Source organism: Myotis brandtii, unplaced genomic scaffold, assembly GCF_000412655.1.
Source record: "Myotis brandtii unplaced genomic scaffold, ASM41265v1 scaffold395, whole genome shotgun sequence".
NCBI classification, from domain to species: Eukaryota; Metazoa; Chordata; class Mammalia; order Chiroptera; family Vespertilionidae; genus Myotis; species Myotis brandtii.
The window spans coordinates 3,275,987-3,286,835 of NW_005365155.1; the positions used below are offsets into that span (position 1 = coordinate 3,275,987).

General features: G+C 40.2%; 1 long non-coding RNA gene across 1 annotated transcript in view; it reads right to left on the bottom strand.

The window, feature by feature from the left end:
• Positions 1 to 5,857: 5,857 nt before the first annotated feature.
• Positions 5,858 to 10,849, bottom strand: part of LOC102261094 — a 7,044-nt gene continuing 2,052 nt past the window's right edge. Inside the window, exons 2-4 of the long non-coding RNA XR_001363413.1 lie at positions 8,018 to 8,207; positions 7,047 to 7,129; positions 5,858 to 6,394 (exon numbers count right to left, since the gene is read on the bottom strand). This is a non-coding gene — a long non-coding RNA (uncharacterized LOC102261094). The remainder of the gene's footprint in view (positions 6,395 to 7,046; positions 7,130 to 8,017; positions 8,208 to 10,849) is intronic.

A 10,849-nucleotide genomic window follows, 5' to 3' on the forward strand; every position in this document is an offset into this window, starting at 1 on the left:
ACATGAATTTGGCAATGTAGCAGGATACAAAATTAACCCCAAGAAATCTGAGGCATTTCTATACACCAATAGTGAACTTTCAGAAAGAGAGATTATAAAAACAATCCCATTTACCATCGCACCAAAAAAATTAAGCTACCTAGGAATAAACTTAACTAAAGAGGTAAAAGACCTCTACTCAGAAAACTACAGGACGTTGAAAAAAGAGATAGAGGAAGACATAAAGAGATGGAAGAACATACCATGTTCTTGGATTGGTAGAATCAACATCATTAAAATGTCCATACTACCCAAAGCAATCTATAAATTCAACGCACTTCCCATTAAAATACCAATGGCCTACTTCAAAGATCTAGAACGAACTCTCCAAAAATTCATCTGGAATAAAAAAAGACCCCGAATAGCTGCAGCGATCCTGAGAAAGAACAAAGTAGGTGGGATCTCAATGCCAGATATCAAGCTGTATTACAAAGCCACTGTTCTCAAAACTGCCTGGTACTGGCACAAGAACAGACATATAGATCAGTGGAATAGAATAGAGAGTCCAGAAATTAGCCCGAACCAATATGCTCAATTAATATTTGACAAAGGAGGCAAGAACATACAATGGAGCCAAGATAGTCTCTTCAATAAATGGTGTTGGGAAAATTGGACAGATATATGCAAGAAAATGAAACTAGACCACCAACTTACACCATACACAAGAATAAACTCAAAATGGATAAAGGACTTAAATGTACGACAGGAAACCATAAAAATTCTAGAAGAATCCAAAGGCAACAAAATCTCAGACATATGCCAAAGCAATTTCTTCACTGATACAGCTCCTAGGGCAGTTGAAACTAAAGAGAAAATGAACAAATGGGACTACATCAAAATAAAAAGCTTCTGCACAGCAAAAGAAACCATCAACAAAACAACAAGAAAACCCACTGCGTGGGAAAACATATTTGCCAACGTCATATCTGATAAGGGCCTAATCTCCAAAATTTATAGGGAACTCATACAACTTAACAAAAAGAAGATAAACAATCCAATCAAAAAATGGGCAAAGGATCTAAATAGACACCTTTCAAAAGAGGACATTCAGAAAGCCAAGAGACATATGAAAACATGCTCAAAGTCACTAATCATCCGAGAGATGCAAATCAAAACAACAATGAGGTACCATCTCACACCTGTCAGAATGGCTATCATCAACAAATCAACAAACGACAAGTGCTGGAGAGGATGTGGAGAAAAAGGAACACTTGTGCACTGCTGGTGGGAATGCAGACTGGTGCAGCCACTATGGAAGACAGTATGGAGTTTCCTCAAAAAACTGGAAATGGAACTCCCATTTGACCCTGTGATCCCACTTCTAGGAATATATCCCAAGAAACCAGAAACACCAATCAGAAAGGATATGTGCACCCATATGTTCATAGCAGCACAATTCACCATAGCTAAGATCTGGAAACAGCCTAAGTGCCCATCAGTAGATGAATGGATTAGAAAACTGTGGTACATCTACACGATGGAATACTATGCTGCTGTAAAAAAGAAGGAACTCTTACAATTTGCAACGGCATGGATGGAGCTGGAGAGCATTATGCTAAGTGAAATAAGCCAGTCAATGAAAATAAAACAAAACAAAAAAAAATAAAAGCATAATAAAAAAATTACAAAGGACTTTATGCCAATTTGACAATTTAGATGAAATACATAAATTCCTTGAAAAAATAAAATACATCAAAACCAATACAAGATAAAAGGTAAAGTTGAAAAGTTTAAAAATTGAATGTTTAATTTAAAAATCACACAAAACTATAGGCCCAGCTGAAATTCTATCAAACATTAAGGAAGAAATACCTTTTTACACAAACTCTTTGAGAAAATAGTAAAGAACACTTCCCAACTTATTTTATGAGGCCTACATAACCCTGACACCAAACCTGGACAAATACTGCAAGAAAAATTATCAACTAAATTCTCTCATGAGAATAGACACAACGATCCTTACAAAACATACCAAATGGAATCTAGCAATATACAACAAGGAGCTATATATTTTTTAAATCAGCAATATATAACAAGACTAATGCATCATAACCATTTGAGCAAGATTATTTCAACATTCAAAAATCAATTGCTATGACTCACATATAATAGAATGAATACAGGAGAAAAACCATATGATCATGAAATATATGCAGAAAAAAGTATGAGACAAAATTTAACACTCATTCATGATTTAAACAAAACTCCATAAACTAGAAAAATATGGGACCTTCCTAAATCTATTAAGTGCACCTATTGAAATAACTACAATTAATATAGAATAGCAAAAATGAAAAAAAAAAGAATGCTTCCCCTCTAGAACTGGGAACAAGGCAAGAATATCCATTTTACCATTTCTAATCATTATTATACTTCTAATTTCCTAGCTAGTACAATAAGTCAAGAAAAAGAAATAACAGGCATGCAATTGTAAAAGAAAAACTGTTGTATTCACAGACAACAGATTGTATGTATATGTTGAAAACCTTACAAAATCTAAAAAGACAATTGAATTTAACAAAGTCATAGGATACTACATCAATAAAAAAAGTCAATTTTTCTATATCAGCAATGAAAGGCTGAAAAATAAAATTTTAGAAATACCATTTACAATAACATTAAAACCACAAATACATAGGAAATAAGATCTATCATGTACCTCAGTTTCCTCACCCATAAAATAAGATCAGAGCAGTTCCTTCCTCATATAGTTGTTGTTAGGGTTATATGAATATTTTTAAACATAGAATATTGCCAGGTAGGTCATAAGTCCTATGTAAATGTTAACCCAAATCTCAAAGTACATGCCAGTTATAAGGTGAATGGAAGATATAGTATAGATGTTTAAAAATTAGCACTTGATGTGAAATTTTCCCCCTACCACAAAGAAGGAATTTGTGACCTATTGAATATGTGACAGTGCTATTAACATCTGTTACAAATTTGAGTCTTGCCCTATCTGGTTTGGGTCAGTGGATAGAGTGTTGGCCTGTGGACTGAAGGGTCCCAGGTTCGATTCCGGTCAGGGGCACATGCCTAGGTTGCGGGCTCGATCCCCAGTGTCAACCAATCAGTGATTCTCATCATTGATGTTTATATCTCTCTCTCCCTCTCCCTTCCTCTCTGAAATCAATAAAAATATTTAAAAAAAATTTTTTTTGAGTCTTGACCAAGAGTCTGATATCTTGTACTGAGTAAGTTATTCCAGTAGGAGGAGCTCTGACCTAGAGTTTGAAATGACACTATTTGCTTTGGGGATCCAGACCTTCCATGACCTAGAATTTGTCCTTTCTTTGCGCTCTGTGCAGTGTTTAGAGAAATAAAATGCTGCTACAAACTATATATAATTTTTCTGAGAAGCAATATATTTGAATAAATGAATTTGATTTAGATTTCAGACTTAATTTTTAACAGAAATAATGCATTTTCCTTGTATTGGCAAAAAATTAAAAAGGGTAACTTTTTACTTTATAAACATCCACATTTGGGGATTAAAAACAGTATATTTACTTTTTTTTTTCTTTTGAGACCACTGTATAGAAAGCTTTACAAAAGCTTTCTCGGCCTCAAACCTCAAATTTACCCTTAGGCTTCCAAATGTCCTCTACTATTAAACAAATAGAGCCGTCTTCATCAGCAAGAGCCATTTTATTGTTCTACCTTCATATTTATTAAATTTAAAATATTTTCCTATTTTCTTTTTACTTGTTCTTAACTCATTTAGTCTTCAGAAGTGCTATTTTTGTTCTTATTGAGGTACTAGAGGCCCAGTGCACAAATTCGTGCATAGGTGGGTTCCCTCGGGGTGGCCTGCGGGGATTGGGCCCCAGCTCGTGCCCCCAGCCTCACAGCCCAGCAGCCCCGCCTGGCACCCTGCTGTGGCCTGGCGCTGCCCCCTCATCTGCTCCACTATCCAGCCCGATGATTGATCTGCCTGGGCTCTCTCCCCAGCCCCCCAGCTCCCTCAGTGCCTGGGAGCCGGGCTGTGGCCCCACTCGCACCCACCCACCTTGGCCTAGCGCCGCCTGCTCGCTTGCTCCACCATCCACCGTGTTCCTGCTCTCATCAGGGCCCATCGGGGCCGGCAGTGCCTCCACTGCCACCCGCTGCTGCCTGCCAATACCCGCCATGTTCCATGCCGCCACATGGTGATCAGCGCATGTCATAGCGAGTGCTTGAACTCCCAGTCGAACAATTTGCATATTAAGCTTTTATTATATAGAATATTTGACCATGAAGAGTTGCATATATTTAAGGTATACAATTTGATGATTTGATATACATTGTGTGGTGCTAGCATTATGAGTTTTTACATTTTTGTCATTTATCTCATAGTTGCTCTTGAAAATCTTGATTTAAATCAAGTAAACCAAAGGGGACATGTCTCACTAATTTCAGGTTGCTAGGCAACTAGTCTACCTCTCCATAGCATCTCTTCTATTGTTCAGAGATGTGGCAAAAAGTATGTACTATTTAAGACATATACATACATATATATATGCCGTATATATATGTATGTATATATTTAATAGAATCACTTCTTGGAAAACTATTCAATCTGTGGACTTTGTGTTATCTTATTTCTCTAAGCCAACTTCCCATTCCATCTTTCAATCTTTTGAAGATGAATAAAATTAATATTTAGAATTTTTCCTTAGTGAAATGAATGGATATCAATGTATATTTTCCTCCTCATCCTCTGAAATTTTTCATATAAGATCTAAGTCTTTCTTAAATATAATATCAAAACCAAATATTTTTCACAATGTCATAACAAATGGTATTATTATCTCTGTATGTGTTTAGGTTTGCAAGCGCAGAATCTAGAAGCTGATTAGTTCCTGCAAGGTACCTTGCCTATAATTATATGTACTTAATTTATGATTACTTTGGTGTGTAATATGAATACTATTTAAAGATAGAGATTTTTCATTTCATATGTTTTTTACTTCTTAAAATTATAACTTGAAAACCTAAAGATAATTGTTAAAATAGCCAACTATAGGATCCTTAACTTTATTAATCACTTTATTTAAAAGATCAGAGAATATCAAGACAAAACTAGTCCAATCACCTTTCCAAGCTGAACCTTCTTTATCCCATCTCACACACCTGCCAAGTAGCTGCCCAATCTATTTATTCTTGAATACCTCCGGTTATCCTTTTACTTTAAATATCCAGAAACAAATACTAGTTAACATGTGAACCTTTTCCACAAATGTTTAGTGTTATTTTTTTCCAAACCATTATAGCTTTCACATGAATGCTTGATTTATTCATTCATGGTTAAATGATTCATCCATCCATCATCCATCCAGATTTGTTATTTATTCATTCATTCAATTAGTCATCACACATTTAATCACTACGTGCCCCTGTTCTGGGCACTAGAGATGGGGATATAATAGTAAACTATAGACTTAATCATTTTTCTCCTAAGGTCAAAGTTACCCATCTCTGCTACAATATCCCAAACGCACATTATTTTGAGTAAGTCTACTTCAATGTACGCAAATCATTGCTGGGACTTATTTCATCTATAGTCTGATTCTTTTTTTTTTTTTAATATATTTTATTGATTTTTTACAGAGAGGAAAGGAGAGGGATAGAGAGTTTGAAACATCGATGAGAGAGAAACATCGATCAGCTGCCTCCTGCACATCTCCCACTGGGGATGTGCCCGCAACCCCAGTACATGCCCTTGACCGGAATCGAACCTGGGACCCTCCCCAGTACACCTTGACCGGAATCGAACCTGGGACCCTTCAGTCCGCAGGCCGACGCTCTATCCACCGAGCCAAACCGGTTTCAGCTATAGTCTGATTCTTAAATAGTACTTAAATACTTAAATCTTTCAGAGAGTCTCTTCCTCTACCTTCCTCAACAAACGTTATTGAGTATCTAATAAGTCATTTTCTTTGGAGCTTAATGCTTAAGTATATAGGTATGACTTGATATTTGTATCCATCGATCCTATTGGTAAACATCTGGGTCGATTTTTCAGCTAGTAAGAGGAAAACCAACCTAAAATTGCTTCAGCAAGTTAACCTTGTTCTTCATGTTCACATGGCTTAGTATAATGAAATATTCCTTGTGGTAGGTTGGTATAAATATTCCAATCGATAGGGAAGCCTTATGTCTTCTTCTCCACAACAATTTCATTGAAAAAGCTATAGAACCTTAGAGTTGGAAAGGATCAGGGACCAACATCCCTCCCCATTTTACAGGCTGAGGAATGAAGGCTGGAGAGATGGAGTAACGTACCCAAACACATCGTCAGCAAGTGGTGGTCTGGATGCCAACCCAGGCCTTGTGGCCATGTCTGTTCTTCAGTTCTGGTTCTTCCACGTGGTGGCTAAAACAAAGACAAGATATAACAAACAGGTTACATATAAATAACAGATAAGCCCAAAGTATTCTCGGTGTTTGATATTTGAGTGAAGTCAGCTTCATTGTATCATGCTTCAGCTACAAGCCTGATATCCTAACCGTCTTCAGTCCCAAGCCTTACAGCCCCTCTGCTCCCGACTCCAGGGCTCTCATTCAAGCAGCCTCCCAGAGCAGCCAGCCTCCTGAGGTTTTTGTCAGAAGTGGCTTTAGCACACAGCCTTGGGATGTCCTGGCCAGCTTCCTCTGACCAGCCCTAGGCGCAGGCCACAGCTTCTATCTGCTTGCTCTCTCCCTCAGTTCAGGGCATTCCTTCCCACCAACCCTCCCAGGCAGGTTGGCCTAGGGTGGTTCATTGAAATATTTCACAAATCACTCCTCTTCCCAGAGATCAATTCTGCATGTTACGAGGTGAGGCAGTTCTAAGACACTGCCAGGAAAAACAAGAAGTTTACCCAAGACAAGGGTGTCTACCTGCTTTAGTAGTTGCTGAACTAAGGCCAATTCTGTCCCTTTCAGAAGACCACTGACTACTCTGCTAGAAGAAAAAATGGTACCTGGCAACATTTACCTACTCAGACAATGGACTGGTCAGAATTCAGGCTGCCTAAAGGACCCACCTCAGGGAGGAAAGGACTAGGAGGAAGGAGAATGAAGCTTCGACTGGCCAAAGTGTGGCAGCCTGCTCCCCTCCTCTCTTCTCCTGGATGGGGGAAAGAGACGATTACAAAAACTTTTTTTTTAATAGTTATACTTATTTTTATATATTTATTTATCCTCACCCAAGGCTATTTTTCCATTGATTTTTTTTTAGAGAGAGTAGAAGGGAGTGGGAGAGACAGAGAGAAAGAAACATTGATGTGAGAGAGACACATCGATTGGTTGCCTCCCATAGAAGCCCTCACCAGGGCCAGGGGATTGAGCCTGCAACCGAGGTATGTGCCTTTGACCAGAATTGAACACGGGACCCTTCAGTCCACAGGCTGATCTCTAGCCACTGAGCTAAACCAGCTAGGGCAAAAGCTATTTTCTGACCAGCCCCAGGTGTAGGCCACAGAGTTCATCCGCTCTGTTCTGCTCTTCAGGCCTCTGAGATGAGGACCCTGAGACAGCAGGGCAGATGCTTCCCATCCTCCTCCTTGCAGAGGGAGCTGGGCAGCACTTCCAGTCCTAGACAGCGGTGCAGGTGTTGCCTCACTCAGCAGCACCCCGCAGGATGGGGAAGAGGAGGCAGTTGGCTGAGGAGAGGCTCTGGGCTTTAAGACTGAGCCATGAAGAAGGACCTCGCCCTCTGAATGCCCAGCCTAGCTCGTAGGAGTTAAAGCAGAGGCATGAGTGGGCTCCAGGCGATCTTACCATTCTGTTGCAAGGCTCTTACCTGAACCACATCCCCTCCCATAAACCACACACTGGCTCTTGGACAGTGCTTGGTCCAAAGTAGCAGCTCAATAATTAAAAAGTAATACTATGCCCACATGATGATATTCACCCACATTTTCTTCTGTCTCTCTCCATATTAAGCATCCCTATTGTCTTTATCAGCGATTTATAAAACTGTACAACATTATAATACAGCTTCTAGAGTCCTTACCCTCCTGGTCAGCCTTCCTAGGTTGTGCTCCAGCTTATCAATGTCCTTAAACTGGGACTGTGGTGGAGAAGCAGTGGAGGTAGCTGGCTATGCTGAGTACATGCGCCATGGACATTTCCTCCTCATTCTGAATGCTGTCTTCCTGTGATGAAGTCTAAACGGGCACTGCTTTTTTGGCTCTCAGGATCCACTGAAAGACAAAAGGCTTGCATTTAATTCTCCAAAAGCTCTAGCTCCTTTGCCATGGACACCTTCCATGTTCCTATGTCCAAGATCCAGGGTCCCGATCCCTAGCCTGAATGTTGTTGTGGCTGAAAGGCTTGAGTCAGCAGAAACTGGATCTTCATATCTGGAACTCCTATAGTAACATGATGGGGAGAGAGGGATACCGAGACCAACCCAGGCACCGGCTGTGATTTCCGTGTGTGTGTGTGTGTGTGTGTGTGTGTGTGTGTGTAGAAAAGCAAGCAAGAATTTGTTGACTGCAGCAAAAATATACTTAGGAGAGTGAAACAAGGAAGGGCATAGAAGATGCAACAGGAGAGCCATAGCTGGGCTGCTTTGGCTCACTGGGAAGTTTGAGAAAAGGGGGCCTTGTAGACAGGTTCAGGGGGTGAGCCTGGGATGAGCTGCTGCTGCCCATTGCTCCCCTGGTTGCAAGTCTCATACGGTCCCTTAGAGGCTAGGGCAGCCGTGGGCAAACTACGGCCCGCGGGCCGGATCCGGCCCGTTTGAAATGAATAAAACTAAAAAAAAAAAAAAAGACCGTACCCTTTTATGTAATGATGTTTACTTTGAATTTATTAGTTCACACAAACACTCCATCCATGCTTTTGTTCCAGCCCTCCGGTCCAGTTTAAGAACCCATTGTGGCCCTCGAGTCAAAAAGTTTGCCTACCCCTGGGTTAGGGGATATGTGCGGGGGTGGGGGACAGGCAGGAAAGGGGGAAGGAAATGCATGGGTGTGCTCCCTGGGGGGAGAGTGCCTGGCTGTGATTTCTGATGCCTCGTGCCTTCAGGCCCAGCCTTAGAGTCATACAGTCGTGCTCAGCTACCATGCTAGGCCCATACTTCTTCCTAGTTCCACAGCCAAATGATGAGTGTACAATATTTCCACCTCAACCTGATTGTCAGATTGTTACCAAGATGCCTATCAGATCTAACTTGAGCTCTGAGCTCACTGTGTGACCCAAGACAAGGATAGCCTACTTTTTCACAGAAAAGTCACGTATCTCTCAGAACTCTTGGAATCTAGATCAGGGTAGTAAGAACAGCCAGTTAACAGAGTCAGCATCATGAAGGAGAGACACTTTCTTCTAGTAATTTCTATTTAACAATATGGATTGGTTTACTTTCTTCAAATGTGTTGCCAAATTTTCTAATATTTAAAAGTCTTTTGAACACAACAAAATGAGAATTATTGGATGAATGGGATTTCAAAGGCCAGTGGAAGGGTCCCCTTTGCCAAATCTCCTTCCTAATGGCTCCCAGTTGCCTCAGATTTCCAAATGAGAGGCGATCATTTTCATTTCATAGACTTTTTATTAAAGCTTAAGATGTAAATTCACAATATATTTAATAGATTGCTATAAATGAGCCTTCAAGTTAACATAAGAAAACCATTTTCATCCTCAAAAGGCAGAGAGAGAATAGATCCCTAAGGGATGGTGGTGGGTAAGGCACCCACCAAGAGTCTGAATGGAAAGAATAGTAAAAATAAGAACCAACAAGGTACAGTGTTTGGCCCATAGGAAGCGTTTCATAAACCTGAGGTATTATTTTTGATTGAGTAGCTATTATGAATCAGGCACTATATTAAGTAATTTATTTTTAAAAAAATATATTTTTATTGATTTCAGAGAGGAAGAGAGAGGGAGAGATAGAAACATCAATGATGAGAGAGAATTAGCAATTGGCTGCCTTCTGCATGCCCCCCCACTGGGGATCGAGCCTGAAACCCGGGCATGCGCCCTGACCGGGAATCAAACTTTGACCTCCTGGTTCATAGGTTGCCGCTCAACCACTCAGTCACACCGTTTAATTCTTTCAACAGCCCTGTGAGTAGTTAGGAAGCAGAATGTATGCTTAAAGGAGCAGTGTTAGGAATCTTGTTATTGTCACTTGTGGTGGTAGAAGCAGGATTTCAATGGAGGTAACTTGCTCCAAAGACCATTTACATAACCATGGACACTAGGTAGAAAACACATTTGAGGGCCTTTACAGATGTGCCAAAAGTTGGCTGCATGTGTGCCTAATAGTGCTTGAATAAAAGACAGTTTATGCATGTGGGCCCTAAGGAAAACTATGCTATTAGGAAAAGAATGGTTTCAAGGTTAACATTTTTTCATTTTGCATAAGAAAGAACACCCGTGTTGTTCAGTCTTGATGGTATTTGCTAAATACTTTTAATTTTGTTATGTAGATTATATTTGTTAAGTTAGGAAGTTCTTCCAATGCAGTTTTATCTTTACATTATTCCTCTTAGTAACTCTTTAAAGTCTGACCTTAGGGTCAGATTAAAAATGTTTTCTTTCTCCAGGCTCTGATTGCTTATCCCTCTGTGTGTGTGTGTGTGTGTGTGTGTGTGTGAGAGAGAGAGAGAGAGAGAGAGAGAGAGAGAGGCACTTTGAGGGTAAGGGCTACCTTGTTTACTTCCTTTGGTTCCCCCATCATCTACACTAATAAAAGAGAAACATGGTAATTAGCGTACGACCGCTACCCTTCCCATTGGCTAATCAGCATATCCTTATGCAAATTAACTGTCAGCCAAGATGGCGGCCGGCAGCCATGCACTGAAGCAAGCAGGGAGGCTTGCTTGCTCCAGTGACAGCG